Here is a 27180-nt window from a genome sequence, read left to right on the forward strand (position 1 = left end):
TGGCAGGATTTGTTCCCGATCAATTATCATTCGATTTCTCCGGTAAATGTTCGACCTTGTGAATCACTTCTTGTGATGCATCGAGCTTTATTCTGCTTGGTGCTCGATTCTGATTTTGGAGCTGCACTATCGCAGCTTGCTGAGTCTGCAACATTTCAAATATCATTCGAAGGCTAATCCCGCCTTCTTCACCATTTTGTGTGTTCTGTTCAGCAGCCTGGGCATCTCTACGGGCACTATTTCCAAGGTCGGTGCCTAAATTTTCATAAATGGCAATACGAGAACCGACATCGACTAGATCTACGGCTAGTGGTCCATCGGGATTGGTTGGAGGCACTGCGTTTTCCGATGCGACTATGTTTTCGTTCTCACCATCAAGACCAAGTTCGGCGTCTGTGTGAGAGGGCACTACTTGAGAGTTTGACATGTTGATTCCTGAAATCAAGGACACTTACGAGAACAAGCATAAAAGCAGTATGTGTTAAGAAGATTAATACTAGGCAATCACTGTAAGCACGTAATTTTTTACCCATCTTAATGTTGTTTTGAATAAGTGTCAAATCAGAAGTCAATTACGTTGCTTACTTAATTCTTTGCTCAAAAACTCTTCGAGTTTCCAAGCAAAGAGGGCAGTTGTAAGCACGTAATTTTTGACTCGCGCATTTTTAAAGTTAGTTTAGTATTCCTAGTATTTTTAAAGTATTTGTCCGAATTATTCTAATGGGATTATAGTTCACTCTTGCTTTTAATTTTAGATTACAAATTTGAAAACAAAAAATAGTTTCATTATATATTTTCTTATTTTAACTTAAGGCCATTAGTATTTTATAGCAATACATTTTCATTTTTACTATGATTTTCACTTATATTTCTCCACTTTATTTTTAATACAATAATTTATATAAAAATATAGTTTCATATTATGATATAGTTTACTTTAATTAATTAGAATTGATTTTATATTCTAAGAGGAAAAGGTTTAAGTTTTTAATTATTGGACTTAAAAGAGTTCAAACTCAAAATTTGGAGCCCATTTTCGGACTAGCCCCTTGATCCCAAACTCCCAATAGCCCCAATTAGGCAACCCATGCCCCAAACCTGCGGGATCTACCCTGACCCGCCCCATTGCAACATTTAATCCAAATCACTTATCCTCCTCTCATCTAATGGTTATTATTCACCCCTACCTACATATATAAACATAATATCTCTTAAACCATAACCTTAAAGAAATCCTTACCCAGCCGCAATTCCCCCCACACCACGCCCTTCTGCCTCTGTCTGCCACTCAACCAGCCGGAAAAGTCATTTTTCGGGATGCGCTTTTGGTCTCCTACCACCGCCTCTTTCCTCCACGTGTCCTGACATGTAACAAACCCTCCCCCCCCTCCCCCCCCTCCCAAACCAGAATCTTTCGTCATTTTTTTTTATTAATCACAAATTCAATTTCTGTTAGACAATTTTTAGAAAATTGGAGGCCGTAGGATTAAGATTCCTTCATCCTAAATCTCCATTTGTCTAGAATTTGTCTATGTAAAGGAATTTCGGAATTTACCTTAAGATTTTGGATTTTTGAATTTTAAAAAGGGGGATTTTATTCATTGCTTGGGGAGCAAGAACAGAAAGTTCTAGGAGGCTATATATACTTGGTATTTCTGAGTTTGAAGGGAAAGGAAAAAAATCGGAAAAAAAAGGTCTAGGGTTCTTGAGGTGATTTTTTTTTATTCTGATCTTCTCCATTTTGTGGAAATCTAGAAAAACAAAACTAAATACAGATAAAAAAATATGGTTTTAGCTTAGTTCTTTGTTCAAGTTTGGTTTTCCATTTCAAAATCAAAAAACAGAAAGAAAAAAAAGGTACCAAAAATATTTCTGTCTCCTTGCTTTTCAACTTCGGATTGATATTGCAAAAATAGAGTTCGATTGAGTGAAGTCTATCGCTATTGTTGCTCACCGTTCGAATTTTTCGATCGTGGTTTGCTGCTCTGTTCGAATCTCCTTTTGAAGTCTTTTGTTCAGATACATCATTTTTTCAATTCCTTCATTGTAGCTGTTGAAATTTAATTGAAAGTTCAACGTCAGGTCCGTCTCTTTACTAAATTTAATCGAAAGCTCATTTTATGAATTTCCTTTCATATGTGGATATGATCTGTCTTTCCTTTCTCTGTGATTGAAATGTCTCGTAATTTAGAATCTTACTGGTCACAACGTGTGGTATTGAAAGCCGAATTGGTTGTGGTGAAATCTGAAAGGAAGCACGTCATTTTTATGTTAGAATTAGTATTGGTTACTCCCTTCGGTTTACCAAAATCTCATGTTTCCTCTGTTCTCCCTATGTAAATGCGAAGTGGTTTTGTTGATATTATTGAACTGCTGAACTTTTTGAGATATGGTAGTTGGAGTGTGGATCCATTTGAATGCTTTGAAAATTTATCGTGCCTAAACATGAATTGGTTGTGCCGAGTTTGATGAATTTCTTGTCGCTGATTTCTATTTATTAACTTCGATCTGTGGCGAGGGTTACGGTGTTCAGTCGTTTTATACCTCATTTCTCTGGTCTGCTTTTCGTTGTCTATATTGTGTGTTAAGGATGTTTATATTGTGAAGTCCATGTTCCCTGTTTTATCTTCACTTTAGGTTGAGGTCCAGTGTCATAGCATGAGTTTTCTGAAGGATTAATTAAACAATTTTGTATCGCCTCCCCATTTGAATTTGGGAAGTTCATTGTTTCTTTTGGTAACGTAGTGTGTCGGAAATTTATGGCTTATCGGAATTTTGGGGTTCAAGGATTGACTGTTTAAATATAATATTTGGTTCATAATTGCATTTGACTTAATCTTGCCTAAAAGGATCAATTTTTGCAAGGCTGGTTCAAATTTCAAATTAAATAAGTGGATTAGATATGTTCACTCTGTTCATGCTCGTTTATACGGATGCATGTTTTCTTGATTCTACCTTATCTGATTAAGCTTGGTATCAACTACTTGAACTAGAAATTAATTCACTCATGTAAATTGGCTTGTTATTTTGGATAACTATTGCTCATACTTGTGCTTAGATTTATTCTATCTTTTGATGGCTTTACTCCCCGTCCTTCCTTTATTTGTCACAGTTCTTCTTTCCGGAGTTATACTTTCTTTTAATACTTGAATATTTAACGGTTTAGACGTTATTTGTATAAGTTTGTTTGGTTGCTTGGGTGGATGTTTTGCGCACGTGGGTGGCGGGGGTGCCTTTAAACATGAGAAGTTAAAAGGAAACGAGCATGAAATTATTTTTTTTTAATTTTCTTTTAGGTTTATTTATTTCACTTTTATTACCTTGTCTGCTAGGAGCATGCTTAGGCCGACCACATTTGGGGTAGGCAAACTTTTAGGACGTTCATTTATTTAATTTCATTTGAGGTGAGAGGTCGCCCCTTTAGTTAAATTTATTCGAAGAATATCCCGAAGAACTTTGTAAATATTTTGGAGGCCTTGACGAGTATTGTGGAGAAGTCGTAGTATAGGTTAGCTTAGGACTTTTCTTTTCTTTTTCTTTTCATTTTATCTTCTTAAGTGAGGACTGCCTCGAGCCTCTTTTGTATTTTTTTCCTTTTATGTGTTTTTTTCACCTTAATTTGAATATTTTATAAGCCAACTAGATCGGGTATGCAACCGTGACTTTCACGGGACTCGAAAAATACCTAACACCTTCTCCCCGAGTTAAATAAACCCCCTTATTTGGAATCTCTGGTGTAAACTAGTTTTTGGAGTCCAAATGTGTTTTGAAAGAAAAGGTATTTTAAACGGTAACCTGGCACACCAAAATTATATGTTAGGTGGCGACTCTGAAATATCTTTTAAAACACAATTTTGTCACTTTTCAAAATTGAAAACCCTTTTAAGCTTTACAAATCTTTATATTATTTTAAAGAGGGTTAGTGAGGTGAAAAAAAGGGTGTGACAGCTCTGACGACTCTGATGGGGACTTGCAGGTTGGAGCTGATATTGCGATCTTGTTAGCTTTTTAGAATATCCGGTTGAGGTTTTTATGTGTTTTATTTCCTTTATTTGATTTTTATTTATTTATGTCGTTTTATTACTTGCTTGTTGTTTATGTGTTTACAGTATTTCTTTATATATTACTTCTTTATAATTGTCATCATATGCATAATCCTGAGTCAATTCTTTCTGCAACAAGTCTCGTAGTACGTGTCGCGTATACGAACTCTTTGTTGAGTCACCCTTATTTTAGGAGGGGGGTCGTAGGACGTATGGAGTGGGTGAAAAGCTTGAGCAGCCACCATCGACCATACGCTCCCCCGAATTGCCTTGTTAGTGAACCCTAAATGTAGGTCAGCCTTTAGGTCATCTTTATTGCAACATATCATTATAACCTAGCAAGGCCCGATCCTAGGTGTCGTGTACTTTGTAGGAAACTTGTCCAAATTGTGTCAAATGGGCCCGCGGACCAAAAGGACATTCAATCATCTATGTGATACAAGATGCATTCTTTGAGGGTAAAAAGGTCATTTGGCAGACTGATGTTTGAGAAAGAAGGGTGAAAAATGAAGCAAGTATGGCCCACAATTATTTTTCTTTCACATTTTTTTCAACAAGAGAAAAAATGAAAAATGAAAATTCTAAAAAGATTTTACACCTTCATACCATTTTCACAAAAAATCAAAAAAAAAAAAAAAGCAACTCATTTTTCAAGTCTATTGACCCTTTTGTAAGTCTTTTTAATTTTGGCCAATCTTCCCGAACTACGCATACCTGATTTTCGTCTTTTAAGGCATGATACGTAGGCAACCCACATAGGGTCCGGTCTTCCTAGTGAGTCTTAGGTTCTTGGCTTCGGGGTCATGGTCAAATCTTGCATGTTTAGCCACATTGGTTGTTTTTGCAAAATAGGGCTATTTTCTCAAAGTAGTTTATTATCCCATGTCTTAGAGCCCTGAGTCTACAACAAGGTTTCCTCTTACTTTAAGGTCCATCCTGGTTGAATTTGCATGTCTAATCACTTTTGTGCCAGATCAGTTGTTCTTGCAAATAGGGTCATTTTGCAAAAGTGGTTCAGTGACATGTGTCCTAAAATCTTGAGTCCACAACTAGGTATAATATTACTTTAAGGCCCGTCCTAGTTGAATTTGCATCTCTAGCCACGTTTGGCCATATCGACCATTTTTGCAAAATGGGTCATTTTTGCGAAGTAATTTCTAGGGACATAATTATTGGAAGTTTGAATCCATATAAGCCTTAGTGAGGTATTTCAATGTCTTTGAGGTCACCTTTGTTGAGTTTGCACTAATAGCCACCCTTGTCCATGTAGGCTATTTTGCAAAAATAGCCCAATCATGTCTTGCATGTGTCCAATAGGAGGTGTCGTGGCGTCGCATAGTGTCTCGAGTCAGTAACTCTATTTAGTATTATTTTTTTTCATTCAAGTATGGATCCATGTACCAGATCTCGAGCATGACAAATACCCAGGACCATCACATTTGGGAGCTTGTTTGAGGAAACTTTTTATGTTTTGAGTTTATTTTTGTGGTTTTTTTTACTCTCTAATCCTGTCTAGTAGCATTCACTCTTTTAATTGGAGTCAAAGTTTGTCATAGTATAGTTTAGTTTGTCGGGTCTCTTGTTATCTTACTTCCTATTTTATATTTGAAAATCAAAAAAAAGTTATAAATAAGAAATTCAAAAAGATTTTTATTTTTAGTTTATTTTGTCTATTACTTTCCAGAACTACAATTGATCTAATTCATGAATGACATGATACGTAGACAACCTACATAGTGCTCGATCGAATCATTTTTAAAACTAGAAAAAAAAATAGATGAAGTTGTGGGATGTGAAAAATGAGAGGAAACTGTGGGATGGAAAGGAAAGAGTGGTAATCAAAAAAAAAAGGGAAGGAAGAAAAATGAAAAACCAAGGAGTGTCAAAGAGAAAATGAATAGGAAGAGGGGTCAGAAGAGTGAACTTGGGATGATGCCAATATGACCCTCATACCCTCGAAGTCATTTTAGAACCGATAATTGTGACTAGGTACATTGCATATAATATGATACTATTTGTTGTTAAATGCCCTAACATTAAATTGATGACTTCATTTTGTTTCTCTTTGTTATCTTAATTATAGCAGAAGAGTGGTTGGTTTGTGGTTCTTAAACTGGTAACTCTTCCTACAACATAAAGTTGAAAGGTAATGGCAGACGACAACGGAATTTAGTTGGTTGATACTGGTGCCCAAAATCAATTGGTTGAACAAGATACTGGGTTGGTCGAAGAGGTAAGGATGTTAAGACGACACATGGCGGACATGTATCAAGCTTGGATGACTGGAAAGGCACTATCCCCACCGCTCTCTAGCTCCCTAGATGCTACCCTCACTCGAGCCCTGGTCATAGTGACAGATTATCCACCATATTCTCCAAATTTTTCCACTTATCACAACTTTCCCAACCTCCCTAGTAGCTCCATCACTCATCCTCCAACTACCTTTCCCAAAAGTTGCCCTCCTATCATATCCACTATCCCCACGATCACAACTTCTCAACAATCTTTCCTTCATAGATACAACAATGAACACCCAGTTCAAACCTCATGATACCCAATACTAACCCCCAGAGTTGGCCCACCAGGTCCAGGACTCATACAATCATAGCCCTCGGAATGATCCTCATATTGAAAATGAAAATTTCACAAGGAGAAAAGAGCGAGATGAGATATCTAGAAAGCTAAAAGGTATAGAACAATCCTTAAAGAACATGCAAGGGGTGAGAAATTAGATTAACATGTCCTATGATGACTTGTGTATGTTTCATAATATTCATCCTCTTGCAGGTTTGAAATGCCAAAGTTTAACTTATATGACAGGCGTGGGAATCCAGTAGCCCATCTGAGGGGTTATTGTAGTGAAATAAGAAGTGTTGGCGGGAAAGATGATTTGTTGATGTCGTATTTCAGTGAGAGCTTGAGTGAGGAAGTCTTGGAATGGTATACTCTTCAAGATGTCAGTAAGTGGCATGCATGGGACGACATGGCTCAAGATTTTGTTCGACATTTTCAGTACAATATAGACATTATCTCAGACCGCTCCTCCCTATCTAAGATGGAAAAGAAACCCGAAGAAATTTTTAGAGAGTTTGGGTTCAGATGGAGGGAACAAGCTGATCAGGCAGTCCCCCGATTGATGAAGAAGAAATGGTTGAGCTTTTCCTACAAGCTCAATGATCCACCTACTTCAATCATTTGATCCCAACTTTAGGTAAACCTTTCAATGATGTGGTAAAAATGGGGAGATGGTAGAAGAAGGAATCAAGTCAGGCAAAATTATGAGCTATTCTGCATTGAAAGATACTACAGAAGACATTCAGAACATCTCAGTAAGTTTGGGTGGAAGAAAGAGAAATAGAAAAGATGTTATTGAGCCCCACCAATGACAAGATCCAGTGGGTGTTCCTGCTCACCTCTTTCATCACCAACATCGACCCCATGAACATCCTCGTACTCCAGATAATCCTCTCCAATGCTACTTCTCCCCACAAAATCTCCAACGTCATACCTCACCTTCCCAATACTCTATCCATAATGCACCACCATATGCTCCACATCCACAAGACCCGCGATGTCCTGTCCCACCTCCATAAATGTCTTACCCACCTCTACAAGCATATCAACCACCTAACCGCAAAAGGTTCCAATCGAGGCCGGGGTACAAAATGAAAAGGCAGCAACAAAAAGAAAAGTCTTTAACTCCTATTGGAGAATCATATGCCAGTTTGTTCCAAAAATTAAGACAATTGGACATGTTTAAGCCGTTTCAGATAAAAATGCAGCGGCCCTTTGCAAAGAATTTTGATTATTCTCAAAGGTGTGCATATTGCTCTAAAGTGTTGGCATCTGAAAAGAGCATTCCAGAAGTTTATTAATGCAGATGACATTATCGTGCAAAATTCAGATGCAGCGGATATTAGCCAAAGTCCATTGTCTGTTCATAATGAGACGCATATGGTGGGCATGATTTGTGTTGAAAAGGAATATGAGAACTCTTCAGAATCCCTTGGAGGGCCACTTACTGCAAAGTTTTCAGCACTACTAGTCTCGGTTCCGAAAGTTAATTTTCAGAACGAATTGGCAAAAGGGACCCACAAACAATTTACTAAGGTCAATATGATGGAGACTTGTGAGGGCCCCGGTAGTGTCAACGTGAGACTCAGTGGCTAAGATGTTGATCTTGGAAATTGGAAATACACACCTTTCTTGTCTAGCTAGGGAAGAGTTTTGGTAGTTTATTTTGTTGTCATTTCTGTTATCCGGGTTATTTCAGGGTTGCAATCCGAATATTGTGTTGTGAGTCAAACCCTTCTATCCTTTTATTTCGCCTAGTTCATTTAGTTGTAGTAAATCGTTTATGTCATCTATGTTTGTTCTAGGGTTGTAACCCAAGTTTTTGTGTTGCTTGTTTTGTTGTTCAAACTCTTTCACCATCTGTTTAATACAAATTCTCTGTTTTCCGTTACTTCCTGTCCGTTTTGTTTAGTTCTCTTTCTCTTTTTATAATTATTTTCATGCCGACTCTAGTGACATGACATGCATGCATAATTTTTAGTCTGGTCTTGAAAGCTAGTCTAATCATGAAGTAATGAAATAAGTTTTGAAGATGATAGGGACATTGGAGGGAAATAAGTAAAGATTTGGACATTTTGAGATCGTTTAAAACCTGAATTGTGTAAAACTGGGTAGATAGTTTGAGAAGTTAATAGGATGACAAGAATTTGTTACAAGAGAGTGCTTCCCAGACAATTTGAAGCACACACCTTTGAGTTCAAGTGCATCTCAAGTTACAAGACAAAATCAAGAGAGTTTGTCCCAAACTGACGGAGGGTATCCATTGTGAAGAAGAAATCACCCAATGAGAGTTCTATACTTGACAAGGAACTAAAGAAAATGGAAGGCATATTAGTGATATCAATGTCGAAGCTGCAAACAAATATTGTGCATGATCTTTATTTTTCATCTTCAAGTTGCATGTGTGGTACTTGTCATTTTCAAAGATTGGGAGGCCCTCTTTAAGCTACCCAAACAATTTATACCCTTCGATACCCTTTTGAGCAGTGCTGATTTCTTTGACTTTCCCTCTTCTGGAATTAAGTTAGAGTCACTAATATTCATGTCCCGATAAGGTTTGTTTTAAAAGTTCATCCCAAAAGAAAATAGAGAAAAAGAGAAGAAAAGGAAAAGAGATACAAAAAAATTAAAAAAATAGAGAAAAGAAGTCAGGCGGAAAAAAAGAGAGAGAGAGAAAAAAGAAGAAAAAGAAAATAACAACAGCAAAAAGTATCTCTTTGAACTACATTCGACCTGATTCTTGTCACCACAAGATACGTAGGCAGTCTTACGGTTCGGTCGTGCCAAATAAAATATTTTATAATCCCACGAAGTCAAGAGTAGGGTAGTTTTCTTAGAATTTCCATCTCAAAAAAAAGAAAAAAAAAAAAGAAAGAAAGAATCAAATTCTTTTGTTTTATAAACTGGGGAAAAGTTTTTAAAATGGATTCCAAAAGTTATAAATAAATTAACCTTATTGTCTTAGTAATTTTGAGCCTTCTTGATATCCTTTCTTTCTAACCCTGTCCAAAAGCCACATTATAATCCAAAAAAGACCTCCCAAATAATCTTTGAGAGTGTTGAGTTAGCCATGCCATGAGCATATAATATTTTTACCATAGTTAATGCCTTTGTCATCCACAAAATCAGAGGAAATAAGAAAAAAATAATACAATGAGAGAATCTTATTGGTGAAAACCCTCGCGGGCACCATAAGGCGACGGTAAGTTGAGTGAAATGATAAAATGAGAGAGGTTTGTTGGTGAAAACCCATCGGGGAACCACCAGTCAAATAAGGATTATGATTCTAATACAACAATTGGACATTGGATCCCAATTCCAAAGGTTGAAGGTATGACAAGAATTGAAAATTAGACTTACTAGACAGATTAGGCCGTTTAATCTAAAATGCATGTCATGGTCATTAGAGTTGGTATCCACATCAGTGTTTCTACTTTGTCTTGTTAGATATCATCTCTTGCCATTTTCCCCTTATCATGTTCCTCTTGTTGTGTTTAAATCCTCTTTTTGAGTCTGTTTGGTCAGAACAAGTGAGAAATGACTTCAAAATTTGCTACCAGCTTTCCAATTTCACAAAATTGGAGTCTGGCTAGCACATCAAAGCGGCATAAGTCTGGAATGAGTAGTATGTGCATTAAGTTGGTGACAATTGGCATGCTCTGGTATTCATGTGAAATGCAAAGGTTCGGTAAATGTCAATTCATGAGCACAATCCAACAAAGAGAGGGTATTGGGCTTAAACAGATCAGAGTTGTTTTCTGTGATAAGGGTTGACGGAAAAGTGATTAGTCAATAACAAGTAAGGTCTTCCAAGTTGAAATCAAAGTTATCATGGAAAATGTAGGAGCAATCGCCCTCAAAGTCAATGCCACAAACCAACCATTATATTTAAACTCACAAGTTTTCTTTGTTTGAAACAGAGATGACCATGTCTAAATCAAAGCTTGGAAGCTTGAATTTTTCAAGTGTCGTGCCCAAATTTTGTCAGCACAAAGGTTGTTTGAGAAGACCACTACCTCCTAGGCGTTTTTCCTAGTTGAGAAGAATAGTACCTCCTAGGCATTCCCCTAGTGAGGAGAGTCTTTAGTTTTCCTTAAGTTTAGGGGACCCGCCTGGAAAATAGGGTCAGCTTTTAATTCTCTTAAGTTGTTAGTCTTAATTTTTCTTAAGTTCAGGGGTCCCACCTGGAGAATAGGGTCAATTTTAGTTTCCTTAAATTATCAATCTTTAGCTTTCCTTGGGTTCAGGGGTCGCACCTGAAGAATAGAGTCAATTTTTAGTTTCCTTAGGTTGTTAATCTTCAGTTTTCCTTTAGTTCAGGGGTCCCGCCTGGAGAATAGGGTTAATTTCAGTTTTCTTAAGTTGTTAATCTTAGTTTTCCTTGAGTTTAGAAGTCCCGCATGGAGAATATGGTCAATTTTTAGTTTTAGTCAAGCTCAGTTTATAGTTTTCCTTAAGCTCAATCTCACAGAGAACGCACATCCTAGTCGAGTCTTTAATTTTTCTCTCATCATTGCATCTTCATCAATAGCATAGATGATTTATAGTTTTGCTAAAAACTCAAAAATCTTCCTAGTGCAAACAGGGAAAGAAAATTTTGTTTTTTTTGTTGTTATTAATTGCAGGCACCCACCTAGGGAACGAGGGGCAAAGTTTTAGAAATTGGTTTCAGATTCAAATCAGAGAAGTACCAAGATCCCGCCTGAAGAACGGGGTCAACTTTCAGTTTTGTTCAAGATCAAGCAGGAGGATCCGCCTGAAGAACAGGGTCAACTTTCAGTTTACAAGTTCAAGTCAGAGAGGCATCAGGAGCTTGCCTGAAGGTCAGGGTAAACTTTCAGTTTACAAGTTCAAGTCAGAGAGGCATCAGGAGGCCGCCCGAAGAACAAGATCAGCTTTCAGTTTTCAAGTTCAAGTCAGAGAGGCATCAGGAGCCCGCCTGAAGAATAGGGTCAACTTTTAGTTTTCAAGTTCGAGTCAAAGACAGCAAGATCCCGCTGAAGAATAGGGTTAACCTCCAAATTTTTTTAATTCAAATCAGAAGTAGCACGAGCCACCTGAAGAACAAGGTTTTCAAGCTCAAGTCTACTTCAAGTACAAGTTTATTTCAAGTACAAGCAGTAGGATGCCCGGCTGAAGAACAGAGTCAACTTCCAGTTTTTTTCAAATTCAAGTCAGCAGGATGCCCACCTGAAGAATGGGGTGAATTTTCAGTTTCATGTTGAAGGAGCAAGTAGAGACTCAAGGAAGATTCAAGACAAGGAGTAGATAGAATTTTGTGTTATTCTTTTATTTTTCTGTAAATTTTGCTTTCAGTTTTGATGTAATGGCAAGATCATTGGACCGGAACCTCGACGGCACTTCACTTGACTCTCCACCTCGGTATACTCTGTCACTCTTCCTACTTCTGAATTACATGTGACCTGATTCCTTTATAGCCAAAGATATGTAGACAGCTCAGATACCAGGGTGTGGTCATACTTTGTGTTTACCCATCTTTATGTTCTTTTGAATAAGTGTCGAGTCAGAAGTCAATTACGCTATTTACTTAATTCTTTGTCAAAAATTCTTCGAGTTTCCAAGCAAAGAGGGGCAGCTGTAAGCACGTAATTTTTGACTCACGCATTTTTAAAGTTAGCTTAGTATTCCTAGTATTTTTAAAGCATTTATCCGAATTATTCTAATGGGATTATAGTTCACTCTTTCTTTTAATTTTAGATTATAAATTTGAAAACAAAAAAAATAGATTCATTATATATATTCTTATTTTAACTTAAAGGACATTAGTATTTTATAGCAATATATTTTCATTTTTACTATGATTTTCACTTATATTTCTCCACTTTTATTTTTAATTCAATAATTTATATAAAAAATATAGTTTCATATTATGATATAGTTTACTTTAATTAATTAGAATTTATTTTATATTTTAAGAGAAAAAGTTTAAGTTTTTAATTATTGGACTTAAAAGAGTTAAAACTCAAAAATTGGAGCCCATTTTTGGACTATCACCTTGAGCCCAAACTCCCAATAGCCCTAATTAGTCAACCCATGCCCCAGACCCGTCGGATCTACCCTGACCCGCCCCATTCCAACTTTTAATCCCAACCGCTTATTCTCTTCTCATCCAATGGTCATTATTCACCCCCACCTACATATATAAACCTAATATCTCTTAATCTCTAACCCTAAAGAAATCCTTACCCAGCCGCAATTCCTCCCTCCCCACGCCCTTCTGCCACTCAACCAGCTGGAAAACTCATTTTCCGGCATGCACTTTTGGTCCCCTACCCCTTCCTCTTTCCTCCACGTGTCCTGGCATGTAACAAACCCCCCACCGGAATCTTCTGTCATTTTTCTTCCTTCATTAATAACAAATCAAATTTCTTTTAGACGATTTTCAGAAAATTGGAGGCCGTAGGATTAAGATTCTTTGATCCTAGACCTCCACTTATCTAGAATTTGTCTATGTAAAGGAATTTCGGATTTTACCTTAAGGTTTCGGATTTTCGGATTTTAAAAAAGGGATTTTATCCGTTGCTTGGGGAGAAAGCATAGAAAGATCTAGGAGGGTATATATACTTGGTATTTCTGAGTTTGTAGTGGAAGGAAAAAATTCGGAAAAAAACCTCTAGGGTTCTTGAGGTGATTTTCTTGATTCTGATCTTCTCCATTTTGTGGAAATCAAAAAAAACAAAACCAAATACAGATAAAAAAATATGGTTTGAGCTTAGTTATTTGTTCAAGTTTGATTTTCCATTTCAAAATCAGAAAACAGAAAAGAAAAAAAGTACCAAAAACATTTCTATTTCCTTGTTTTTCAACTTCAGATTAATATTGCAAAAATGGAGTTCGATTGAGTGAAGTTCGTCGCTATTGTTGGTCACCGTTCGAATTTTCTGGTCGTGGTTTGCTGCTCTATTCAAAGCTCTTTTTGAAGTCTTTTGTTTAGATTCATCATTTTTTTCAATTCCTTCATTGTAGCTATTGAAATTTATGGGACATTCAACTTCAGGTCCGTCTCTTTACTAAATTTAACCGAAAGCTCATTCTATATTTCCTTTCATATGTGGATATGATCTAACTTTCCTTTCTCTGTGATTGAAATATCTCGTAAATTAGAATCTGATTGGTCACAACATTTGGTATTGAAAGCCAAATTGGTTGTGTGAAATCTGAAAGGAAGCACGTCATTTTTATGTTAGAATTAGTATTGGTCACTCCCTTCGGTTTGCCAAAATCTCATGTTTCCTTTGTTCTCCCTATGTAAATGCAAAGTGGTTTTGTTGATATTATTGAACTGCTGAACTTTTTGAGATATGGTAGTTGGAGTGTAGATCCATTTGAATGCTTTAAAAATTTATCGTGCCTAAACATGAATTGGTTGTGCCGAGTTTGATGAATTGCTTATCGTTGTTGGAGGTTCTGTGGCGCTGTGATAATATGATAGATTCATGTAGTTAGGCGACTATTTATGCCTCAACTCAACCATGTTTCACTCTACTAGGAAGGTTAAATGATGATAAAATGGCTCTAATTGTGAATTTTATGTTTTACAAGAGCAAGTCATGCTTACGAGGACTTAGGACAGTGTTTGGATCTAAAATAAATCAAGGAAAGCCCCTCGGAGTTGAGTACGTGTGAAAGAAGAAAGAAAAGAAGAGATAAATAGCTGATCCACTCTAGCGTGGGCCAAGCACGGCCTTAGCACGGTCACGCTAGAGCAGAAGAAACGGGGCAGTGTTGGAGTCGATTACCGTGGTCACGAGCGCAGCCGCGCTAGTCCAGGAAGCAGTGACAGTGTAGAACGCCATTAGCGCGGCCACATTATTCACTCCGAAACGCAGAAATTTTAGGGGTAAACTTGGAAGTTTGGGGGCAATTTCACTTAACCTATAAGAGGTCCAGCTCACCCAAAAAGAGGATATCAAGGTTTTTTTAGTTTTTGTGTGCGGTGAAATCAGGGAGGCCGATTTCTTCGGAGGGTGATCCCAGAGGCCCGGGATCTCAAACCGGTCACTTCTCTCAAGATCTGTCAATACCCAGCCAAGGATAATACCGATCAAAGTCCCGACGAATACGGGAATCTCCCGAAGAATGCATCTGGGGTCGATCAGGTCTATTTTGAGCAGCTCGACATCGGCCCACGTATACCTCATAAAGCTAGCCGTTGTCCCATCCCATTTCTTTTATCACGCAACGTATCTTGTACTAAGTTTGGGCTCCCCCCTCCGATAAAAGGGGAGTTGCTAACACCCTGTAAAGCAGAGTCCAACTATTCTACTCAAGTGAATTAATATCTCTCTCTCTTTTCTTTCTAACTTGCTCGTTCTCACTGGCTCGAGGCCGTTTTAACATTTATCGTTTTCTTACTTGATCTTCCTTTATTGCTTGGTATTGGCCAGAAGGAGCCTTGAATAATCATATCCTAATTGTTATCCCATTCCCGACTACCCCCGATAGCTCGAGATCGAGCCCAGGTATTGACCCCGAGGTCCTCCATTGACCGGTCCGAAGCCCGGACAGTAAGCCTTTCGGTTTAATTATTGCCTCGTTTTAGCTTGCATTTCATCATTAAACTTCATATTCCTAGCATCATCTGCTCTAACAACTAGCATAAAAATAGATCACGTATTTTTAGAATCTCATTTACAAATTTAATTGTTGTTAACATTTTCACGGTAAACAGTTTGGCGCCCACCGATGGGCTAAAAATAATAGAGATTATTTTCTTGTTGGTTTCATTGCACAAAATGCAAGTTACCTTTCACACTCTTTCTTGTCCAAGATCTCTTGATTTCTGGTCAAAATGTCTGGCTCGGTAAACAAAATCGAGAACGACAACCTCGAAAACCACGGGGAAAATGGCGTGGCTGTCCCGGCCGCTGGAGTGCCGCCACAGAATCCAAATAATAAGCCCGGACCAATTCTAGCGGATGCAGATTCACAGGACATACAACAAGTCGGCGAAACATCCCACATCGACAAAAGCATACGGCACAGTGACCAACAGGAAGCCCAAAAAATCCCAGCCCGGGAAGAATAGGAAGTTAGTCTTCATGTTATTTTTAAATTGTTGCAGGCACAACAGTTGGCCATTGCTCAGTTGCAAAGCCATCCGAAGACTCCCAGCACAACAACGTCGGAAACAGCTCCCCCCGCCGAGCAAGTGCTCGAAAGATCAAGCAATAACGGGTCCATAACCGACCCTTCCATAGTAAAGATGCTCGAGGACCTCACCAAAAGGATTGAATCGGGTGATAAAATGATTGCAGTCAACGATAAAAAGGTCGAGACCTACAACTCTAGGGTCGATCAGATCCCGGGTGCGCCCCCGATCCTCATGGGCTTGGATTCGAAGAAGTTCATACAGAGGTCGTTCCCCGAGGAAGCGACCCCGAAGCCCATTCCAAAGAAGTTCAGAATGTCGGAACTCCCAAAGTGCAACGGTACCACCGACCCTAACAAACACATTACTGCCTACACCTGCGCAGTGAAAGGCAACGATATAAAGAATGACGAGATCGAGTACGTATTGCTGAAAAAATTCGGAGAAACACTTTCGAAGGGGGCCATGATGTGGTACCACAACTTGGCTCCCAACTCCATAGATTCATTTTCCATGCTAGCAGACTCCTTCTAAAGGCACATGCAAGAGCCATCAAGGTAGAAACGAGGAAGTCTGACGTTTTCAAAATCAAGCAGAGAGAGAACGAGATGTTGCGGGAATTCATGTCCCGCTTTCAGATAGAATGGATGGAGCTACCGCCAGTCTCTGACGACGGGGCAGTGTAGGCCTTCACCCAAGGCCTAAATGAACGAAGCTCGACGGCTTCAAAACAGCTGAAGCAGAACCTAATTGAGTATCCAGTCGTGACTTGGTCGGACGTCCACAACCGATATCAATCAAAGATCAGAGCTGAGGATGACTAGTTGGGAGCCCATTCGGGCTCAGTATACCCAAAAAGACTCATGTCAAAGGAATCAAAACCAAACAAAGAAAGGTACCAGTCGTACCTCGAAGATAGGAGGAACGCCACAAAGCGTAACCTACCTCTTAACGATCGGAGGGTGGATCGAGGACAGGAATCTCGAGGGCACATCAATAGAACCAGGTTTGATCGAAACATAGTGCCAACGAATGCTCCCCACCTATTGAAATACAACTTCAGCGTCGATGTGTTGGACATCGTGTTCGCTATCAGTAAAATCAAAGACGCCAAGTGGCCCACACCGATACAGTCGAATCCTTCGCAGAGGAATTACAACTTAGTATGCGAGTTCCATAACATGCACGGCCGCAGGACCAAGGATTGCATTCTACGAGAGGAGGTCACTCGACTGCTCAATAAAGGACACCTCCGGGAATTCCTTAGCGATCGGGCCAAAATCTAGTTCCGAAAAAGGGAGGCAACCAAGAAAAACGAGGCAAACGAGCCGTAACATGTCATCCACATGATCATGGGGGGCGTTGATGCCCCGCAGGAACCCGTGATAAGAAGAACAAAAATATCCATCACCAGAGAAAAACGGACTCGGGGATATATCCCCGAAGACACCCTCACATTTAGCGAAGAGGACACTGAGGCCCTGTCTCAGCCCCACAATGATGCCCTGGTAATTTTCTTCCATGTAATATTTTTCAAATTAAACGTGTACTCGTGGATCCAGGTAGCTCGGCCATTATTGTCAGGTCAAGGGTGATAGAACAGCTCGGACTGCTCGACCAGATCATGCCCGCCACTCGGGTCCTCAATGGATTCAACATGGCGAGCGAATGATGAAAGGAGAAATCGTCCTTCTGATTATCGTGGCTGGCATGGCCCAAGACACCAAATTCCATGTCATCGAAGGAGATATGAGGTATAACGCCTTATTTGGGCGGCCGTGGATACATTGCATGAGAGTAGTACCATCCACCCTCCACCAGATGATAAAATTCCCAACAAAGGACGGGACCAAAATCATCTACGGGGAACAACACGCGGCAAGGGAAATGTTCGCAATACCCGATGAGGTACCAACGCTCATACATACACCCCCGAATAAACCAAAAAGCGAATTGGGCCTCACCCTCGGTCGAGCTTAACAAAATGAAGTAGAAATCCACGCCGCATCTCCGCCCGAGGCAATTATAACGAACCAATCCCGAGGGCAACATCCTCGAGGAATCTTTAACAAAGCCAGATTCGACGAGGACGCACAGCCGGCAGGGGCACCTTGCCCATCAAAGTAAAATTTTAACATTGCTATACCAAACATCGTGTTAACCATAAGCGAAACCAGGGACGCCAAACGGCTCAGGCCTATTCGAACGAATCCCCCTCAAAGGAATCACAACCCGGCGTAGGAACTGCATGGCACGCACGACCACGGTGTCGAAATTGGCCACCAGCTTAGGAGGAAAACAGCCATGCAACTCAATAAAAATCGTCGCCGAGTACTGTCGAGTGATCAAGCTCGAATTCAGGCTCGAGGGAGGAAGGCAACCAGGAAGAACGAAGCAAATGAGTCGCAACGTATCCACGATAGTGGAGGAGTGGCGACACCCTCCAAGGACTTATAAAATGGAAAGTAAGAATGCTTGTTACCAGGAAAAGGTGGCTCCAAGGATACGTTCCGGAGGACACCCTTACATCCAGCAAAAAAGACGCTGAGATTTCGCCTCGGCCTCACACTAACGCATTGGTAACCTTCTCCCTCATTTGATCTATTTCAAATAAAACATGTGCTCATGAATTCAGGTGGTTCTATCAACACATCAATGTTGTCGGGCCGAGGTAAATATTGCAGCTCGAACCGTCGGGTCAAAACACGACCACCTCTCGAATCTTTAACAAATTCCATACGGCGATCTCTACAACAAGGAGAAAAACCATTCTCTTGATACCGCACGGGTTGCTCAGACGGAATGCCCATACCGTCAAAGGAGGTGCAAAGCACGGATGCCTTATTCAGACAACCACGAGCACACCGCACGAAGACAGCACCGCCCCCACTTCACCCTAGGGATGAAATTCCACACAAGGGACGGAATTAAAACCGTGAGCGGAAAGCAATATGCGGCAAGAGGAAATTCCTCATCATATGACGCATCGCCGGCATCGGTACCTCCACTCTCGAAAGGATCAAAGGGTAAGCGAACCACATCTTCGGCCAAGTTCGATTAAACACGGCGGAGGGCCGTACTAGAATCCATACTCCAAAATAATAGGAAACTATCAAACCCCGGAACATCGCCCACACACCCCGCGATAAAGAAAAATTAACTTCTTCCTTCATTGTTTTTTACTAATCTGTACGCAGACATCCGACCAGGGTGTTCGGAAGTGCTAACTCTGCCCGAGGACCCCGAGGCCTTAATAGAACCCGTCGCGCTCCTTACCCTTGACTGGACTTCCGCCCCAAAGAAGGGCTTGCCAGCAAGGTTCTTAACAGAGCAGCATACCCCTTGAGGAGGATCCGACAAGATCGCAATCCTTCCTTCTGCTATCAAATGATTAAGGACACCCCCCCCTGAAAAGTGCCGACCGCTTAGAAGGGCCAGGAAACATCAGACTGAGTTTCAATAGGGAATCATGTACCAAACCAAATGGTCCAAGGAGACGCACCCATGCAGGCCGAGCTCACAACAACGAAACGATATGTATTTACGCCAAGAAATAAAAGAACATCTTTCAGCATCTCATACTCCGAAAGAGGAAATTTCAGTATACTCTCGGCAAGGATCCCTCCACCGAATTTATCCCAAAGTACTCGGAGACTTGACATCGACAATTTGGCGCTCGCACGGCCCCAGGGTCGAAACTCCGGGCTCATAAAGCCCCACCAAGATAACTCTGAGCTCACGAATGACGGCCTTCAAGCCCAAGCAAACTCGATGACTCAGAGACTGTCGCCAATCGCCTTACACTGGGAAACCCGAGGCCGTAAGACCCCGAGCGGGTAGACTCAGTATAACTATATCTATTCTACATGGAAACACAAACGGTAAGACCTCAACAGGCATGACAAAACTGTAAGACCTTAACAGGCATGACAAACTGTAAGACCTCAACAGGCATGAACAATTTTGTAAGACCTTTCTACACGTATAAAACTCAAAATCCCGAAGTTTGGACTATACATCGCATTTGTAAGAATCCCGAAAGGGCATACCCTCGGTGTACACTCCTAAACTATCACTCGGGATCAAAAATGGCTCCGACCAAACGCATATGACTACGGTCAAAATGGCTGATCCATCCAAATTTATGCGACTCAGGGACGCCCGACCGTCGCTAAACAAAATCGCAGGCCACTACTTCGAATATACTTCGGAAAGAACCGGTTAAAACAGGCTTCCCTCAATAGGCATAAGAGCTTCGACCATGTCATCTCCAAATCACAAGGCTTTAACCTACTCAACCTATGAGCTAAAAACCTTCTAAGGTGCTCAAACATTGCCGCTAACGACTTGAAATCGAGGTTCTTCTCGAACCGATGATGGGTCAGGCAAAATTATTTCAAAAGGACCTTAACGAGAGGAATACAAAGCCTACAAAATGCCTACGGGCAAATATGCAAGAGCCATTGTCGCCAGCCAAATAAGCCTCTGGGCCGCACACTAAAAGGTCTCAACCACCAAACAACGTAAGAGCCATTGTCGCCAGCTTGAAAATTGACAACTTGAGGATTAAAATGAGCTCGAGTCGTAACCCGATTCGGAGACCAGATCCAAAATAGTTAACTATACAAGCCTCCGGGCCGCATATTAAAAGGTATCAATGACCAAACAGCATAAGAGCCACTGTCGCCAGCTTGAAAATCAAAAAAACTTGAGGGTCAATTGAAGCTCGAGTCGCAACGCGACTCGGAGACTGGACCCAAAATAGTTTAAACAACAAACGACCAAGGACGAGAAATAGAAACCATTGTCATCCGCCCATGCAGGCACAAAAAACTTGAGGGTTAATTGATGCTCGAGTCGCAACGTGACTCGGAGACTGAACCCAAAATAGTGGAAACAACAAATGCCCAAGGGCGAGAAATAAAAACGATTATCATCCGCTCATGCAGGCACAGGAGACTGGAGGTCTGGTAAACTCGAGTCAAGGCCGTTCTCAAATATTAAGCCTAAACAGCTGGGCAAAGCATAGAGGCCCTAATGCCTACTTACGAGAAAAGTCACACTTAAAAGCCTCTGGGCCTACCTAATTAGCTCCGAACCCACAACGTTCCTATCAAACACCAAACCAGCCCGCCTGGTCAAAAGCAATGCAGAAAGGGATACAAAAGAGATAAAGCTTAAAGTTTTCCCTTATTTTATATACGCGAAAGGCGCGCTCTCCATCTACAAACATGTTCTTCAGATATCAAATACAAAATTGAAAAACGACGGAATCTACGCTCTGCTCCAAAAGGCTACGACCTGCCGACCCCAAATTCGCTCTCCGAGACGTCAGCAAGAAGTAACCGAGCATCGCACTCGTCCACCCTTACACGAGCCAATTCCCCCGAGAGAACGAAGCCCCTAGCATCGACCTCCTCGAGTACCTCTCTACGGGATCTATAACGAACATATTCTTCGATCCTCTTCTCACGATCGAGGGCTCATTTCAACTCATCCTGGGTGTCAGCAACATCTTTCACATGAACCACCATCCTAGAATCAGACACTTCGGGAATAGTAAGCTTGGACGATGCCCTCTCGTTGAAGGTACGGGCCCGTTGAGCCGCATTAAAAGCTCCACCACACTAGGGGTACAAATCCCATTTATCGCCATTGTCCCTCAGCTCGGAGGCCGACGACTCCTTCCACTCTTTGGAAGAGCACTGCCTCATCCCTAGGAACTGCCTAGTACCTACAGCGGCAAAGCCGGTACAAAAGAAAGGGGAAAATGTCATCTCAAATATGTGAAGGCCAAGGCAAAGGCAGTGTACGTGCATACCTTGGTATCTCTCTCCCCATCTGATACGGAATACAGCTTGCCCCTTACGCTCGTCGTAGGCCGAATGGGTCACCAACCTCCGGACCCAGCCGGGCAAATCCAGAACTTCGCCCAGTATCCATGAAGTTGCTGCAAAAAGGGAGAAGCACAATTACTCAACTGATTTTTTGCTATAAGCAAAATCTGAGAAAGCGCCAGACACTCGACTCACGTGCGTAATTCCATCCTTCGGGAAATGATATAAGCTCCACGGGGATGATGTCAGGCGTCCAGACCAGGACGGACCAACTGGCCCACACTCGATCCCCATCTTCTTCGTCATCAACAACAAAGGGCGTGAACGAATGGCACCGCAGGGTTAGCAGGCCTCGATGATGAAAGGGCCAGTACATCCTGACGAGGTGACTGAGCGTGAATTCAAGCCCAGCCTTCTCTGCAAAGGACCTCATCATCAGCACCACTTGCTAAAACGACAGATGTATCTGCGCCAAAGTATCCCGATACTTCAAGCAAAAATCAAGCACGACCCTATCAAGGAGGCCAAATGTGAAAGGATATAGGTATAAGCTCAAGAATCCATCAGCAGAGTCCGTAATGCTCTCATCCAGGGAAAGCACCTGCAGCATTGTCCCCTCACTCCATCCACAGTATCTCCTCACCACCTCCAGATGTTCCTCTTTTATCAAAGACATGGTCTTCAGAGCGAACTCCCGCGGATCCTAAGCGCCGAGAGTGGAACTCCCCACTCCCTGGCGGGCCGGCCCCGAAGTAGTTGCCATGGACCTCAAAGAACGAAGAGTCGCGAAATTTTGGATTATCTTGGAGAAGCGGAAAGGCGAACCGCCTCGGCACTTGTAAAAGGGGGGCTACACTATTAGCATGACGTCATTATTGGAGACCGAGAAATGGGGTGTCAGAATCATTTCTTATCACTTCCCTCTAAGACATGCGGAGACTATCTCTGTGTGGTGAAATTGGGAAGGCCGATTTCTCCTTGACAAAATGCTTCGGAGGGTGATCCCGGAGGCTCGGGATCTCAAACCGCTCACTTCCCTCAAGATCGAACGATACCCAGCCAAGGATAATGCTGACCGAAGTCTCGACGAACGCAGGAATCTCCCGAAGAATGCATCTGGGGTTGATCAGGTCTATTTTGAGCAGCTCGACATCGGCCCACGTATACGTCATAAAGCTAGCCGGTTGTCCCATCCCATTTTTTTTATCGCACAATGTATCTTGTACAAAGTTTGGGCTCCGCCCTCCTATAAAAGGGGAGTCGCTAACACCCTGTAAAGAAGAGCTCCAACTATTCTACTCAAGTGCAATAATATCTCTCTCTCTCTCTCTCTTTTCTTTCTAACTTGCTCGTTCTCTCTGGCTCAAGGCCGCTTTAACATTTATCGCTTTCTTACTTGTTCTTCCTTTATTGCTTGGTATTGGCCATAAGGAGCGTTGATTAATCATATCCTAACTGTTATCCTATTCTTGACTACCCCAATAGCTCAAGATCAAGCCCAGGTATCGACCCCAAGGTCCTCCATCGACCGGTCCGAAGCCCGGACAGTAAGCCTTTCGGTTTAATTATTGCCTCGTTTTAGCTTGCATTTCATCATTAAACTTCATATTCCTAGCATATTCTTCTCTAACAACTAGCATAAAAATAGATCACATATTTTTAGAATCTCATTTACAAATTTAATTATTGTTACCATTTTCACAGTAAATAGTTTTGTTCAAGGCAAGAAGAGACAAGAGGCAAGGAGGATAATTCGGCATCGACTTCTACCTTTATTCCTTTTGTTTATATCATTCATGATGAATTTTGTTGTTGTTATTATGAACACAATTATGAGCAGCTAATTATTTAGTCTAAGGTTTTGATGGAACCTGTTGAGGGATGAACTTCTTGTTGTGTTAATATAGTTTGCCTAATTTAATCTCTATTTGTTCCACTACGTTCTTGTTGTAGTTAATTGATAGGATCCTCAATTAGTTGTGCCTATTTAATATGTAATACTCGGAAGAGAGTACATATTTAGGTAGTTGTTGAACAACACCACTCCCAAAGTATATAAGGAATCAATAACCGAGGGTTTAAAGGTGGGATTAGGGATAACGAAACCTTGGGTGCGATCTAAGTGAGTTGTAATAAAAGCCAGCTAGTGTAACTCGGGAGAGTGCGTCTAGTAAATTGTCGTAATTACTCGGGAGAGATTTACGGTAATAAGAGTGCTCATGATCGATAGAGACGATTAGGCAAATCTATGTGAAACATAATAGGAAGGGATTCCATCAATAGGGAAAATCACAACCTTAGATCCTTCTCTTATTTGTTTACAACTCAGTCATAGTTAGCTTTTAGTTTACTTAATTTTATTCAGTTATAGTTAGTAGAAATATCGCCAAGTGTTATTCAAAATATCTGGGAAGTTGATTATGGAGAATTCAGTGAGTCTGACAAAAGTAATTTGTAGGTTAATTCCCTGTGGGATTCGACTCTGGGCTAAATACCCGGATTATATTTGCAACGATCACTTTATCCTTTTTATAAAGCATACTTGGGCATGATCAAATTTTGGCGATGTTGCCGGGAAATTAACAGTGTTATCAATTACAGTTGAAAGAAGTACAAAAATTCTTAGTGTAGTCAGTTTTCTTCATTTTCAATCCATACATTGAAATTTTAACTTTTGCTTACTTGGTTGTACAGGTGCATGCCTAGAAACTCATCAAGAACTGGTGAAGTGTTTGAAGCATTATCAAATCCCGAGAAAGTTTTCAAGGCCTTGAATCAGGCCAACCGAAAAAACAAACAACAACAATTAACTGAACAACTTGAACCAGACATGGCAGAGCTGGTAAACAACAAAAACAATAGTGGGGATAACGTGGTAGACCCAGTTGTGCAGGTAGTGGCGACTCTTGTGCTAGAGGCTCCTCTACATGACTGGGCGCAACTCACAACAGAGAATTTGGCCACAGCGATAGTAGTCCCGCAGATATAGGTTGAATCTTTTCAAATCACAAACAATATGTTGCACTTTTTATAAAACAAGGGACTATTTTCGGGGTCATACATTGAAGATCATCAACAGAACTTGAAGCATTTCCTATCAATCAACAAAACTCAAAGGCAGCCTAACTTAACTTAGGAAGCAATAAAGTTGTTGTTGTTTCCATTCTCAGTGACAGTAGCAGCCCAAACTTGGCTAAATTCACTCCCTATTAATTCCATCACGACCTGGGAGGAGTTAGTCAAGCAATTTGTGAATACGTTTCATCCACCCAACAAATTGCTCAACAAATTGATGAAATTTTGAGCTTCAGACAGAAACCAATGGAAACATTGCAAGAAACATGGGAATGATTCAAAGGGATGTTGGTTATATGTCCCCACCACGGTATTCTAGAGCAGATGGTAGGGCAGCGATTTTACATGGGTCTGACAAATAGCGTGAAGAATAATGTTGATGCTTCAGCTTGTGGAGCATTCTTGAGCAAATCATGGAAAGAAAGCCATATCCTGCTTGACAAGATGGCACAGAATTCGGGGTGGACAATCAGGAATGCACCTGTCACTCCAGTAGTTCACTCAGTGGCCTTAGATCCCGCCAACACTCTTGCTGAAAATATGGCTACCTTAATGACACAAATGAGCATACTCACCAAAAAGGTGGAAGAGTTAGGGCAGAAGCAGCATGTGCACATTGTAGATATAACCAATGGGGGCTTATGCACATCTTGTATTAGTCAGCAAATTGGTAGCCAGTGGAATACGGAAAGTGATCATCATCACTACCCTGAGAATATGAATTATGTGTCTAATTGACTGGGTGAGAAAAATTAGGGCCAACAGAATTAGCCATACAGACCAGTCCAGCCACAGCACAACAATGAAAATATGCGAGCCATGCGACCTCACGATAATGTGGCGCCTTACCAAAGGCCACAAGGGTACAACAACCAAAATTAGCAACAGGGTTATCATCCTCCTCAGCAGCAACATGGTGGGAGAGAGGAAGATGGGTTTTCTAGACTCGAGGTAATGATGCAGTAGATTATTGGGTCAAATACAAAAATTAATGAAAGAGTAGATGCACATGAATCAGCCATAAAGAATATTGAAGTGAAAATGGGCTAGATCTCGATGTCTTTGAATAATCATCCTCATGGGACATTGTCTGTAGACACTCAGGTAAATCCAAAAGATCAAGGTCCAAAGCAGCTGATGGCAGTGAATCTACGTAATGGCAGAGACCTAGACTTGGAGCAAGAGAGGGCTCGAGAAAGCAGACAGGCTGAGACACTTGTACCATTTGCCCATTGAGCTAGATGATTTAGCAAAACTGACAGAGGTGACAGTACAGACTGCCTAGGAAGAAGCCAACACACAGATTAAGGCTGAGAAAGAAGCTGAGATAGCCCAGGAATCGGTAGTTGAGGTGGTGTCTGGCAAAGAGAAAACCCAAATCACTGGGAAGAAGAGACCTTCAGCACCATTCCCACAGAGGCTGGCCAAATACCAGAAAGATAAACAATACAAGAAATTCTTGGAGATATTGAAACAAATTCAGGTAAATATTCCATTGATTGATGCTTTGAAGGAGATGCATGGTTATGAAAAAATGATGAAGGACTTGATGTTCGGAAAATTTGACTTCCAAGACTTGGCCACAGTGACTCTAACTCAGATATGCAGTGCTGTGGTAACTAGACCAGTTGCTGAAAACTTTTCTAATATAGGGAGTTTCACAATTCCCTGCACCATTGGTAACTTTGCCTTTGCCAAGGTACTCTGCAATTTGGGGGCTAGCATAAATCTTATGCCCCGGGCGATCTATAAGAGGTTGGGGATTGGAAGAACTAGACCCATGTCTATGTTGTTGCAGCTGGCTGACAGAACTATGAAAAGACCCTCAGGTATTTTGGATGACGTGTTGATATAGGTAGGGAAATTTATGTTCCCTACAGATTTTGTAATTCTAGATTGTAGAGTGAATGAAGAAATTCCCATAATTTTGGGAAGGCCGTTCTTTTCCACAGGGCGAGCCCTCATTGATTTTGAAACTGGGGAGCTCAAGATGAGGTTGAACGATGAGGAGATAACATTCAACATGCAGAAATCTATGAGGCGACCAAGTGAATTCGCCAATTTTTCTCTTATTGATGTCGTAGATGTAATTGTGGAAGAGGATGATGAGACATTGACTATTGAGGATCCTCTTGCTACATGTCTTATGAATTTAGATGAGGTGAATGGGGAAGAATTGGCAGAATAGGTGCTGGCTCTTGAGGGCAAAGGCTTTTGGGAGAGATTACTTGAATTTGAGCCCCTGCACTTAGAAAAAAGAGAAACTCCTCCAGCCAAGCCATCCATAGAAGAACCACCAAAGCTGTAGTTGAAGCCACTGCCCGCCCATCTCTGATATGCATTCCTAAGACCTCACTTCAAATTACCTATTATTATCTCATCTATTTTGTTAGATGTGCAGGCACAACAGCTTTTGCAGGTACTTATGGAGTGCAAGACTGTCATTGGGTGGACTATGGCAAACATTAAAGGGATCAGCCCAACATATTGTATGCATAAAATTCTGCTGGAGGAGGGAACAAACCTTCCAGGGAGAACC

The sequence above is a fragment of the Nicotiana tabacum genome, chromosome 8 (assembly GCF_000715075.1).
Source record: "Nicotiana tabacum cultivar K326 chromosome 8, ASM71507v2, whole genome shotgun sequence".
NCBI classification, from domain to species: domain Eukaryota; kingdom Viridiplantae; phylum Streptophyta; class Magnoliopsida; order Solanales; family Solanaceae; genus Nicotiana; species Nicotiana tabacum.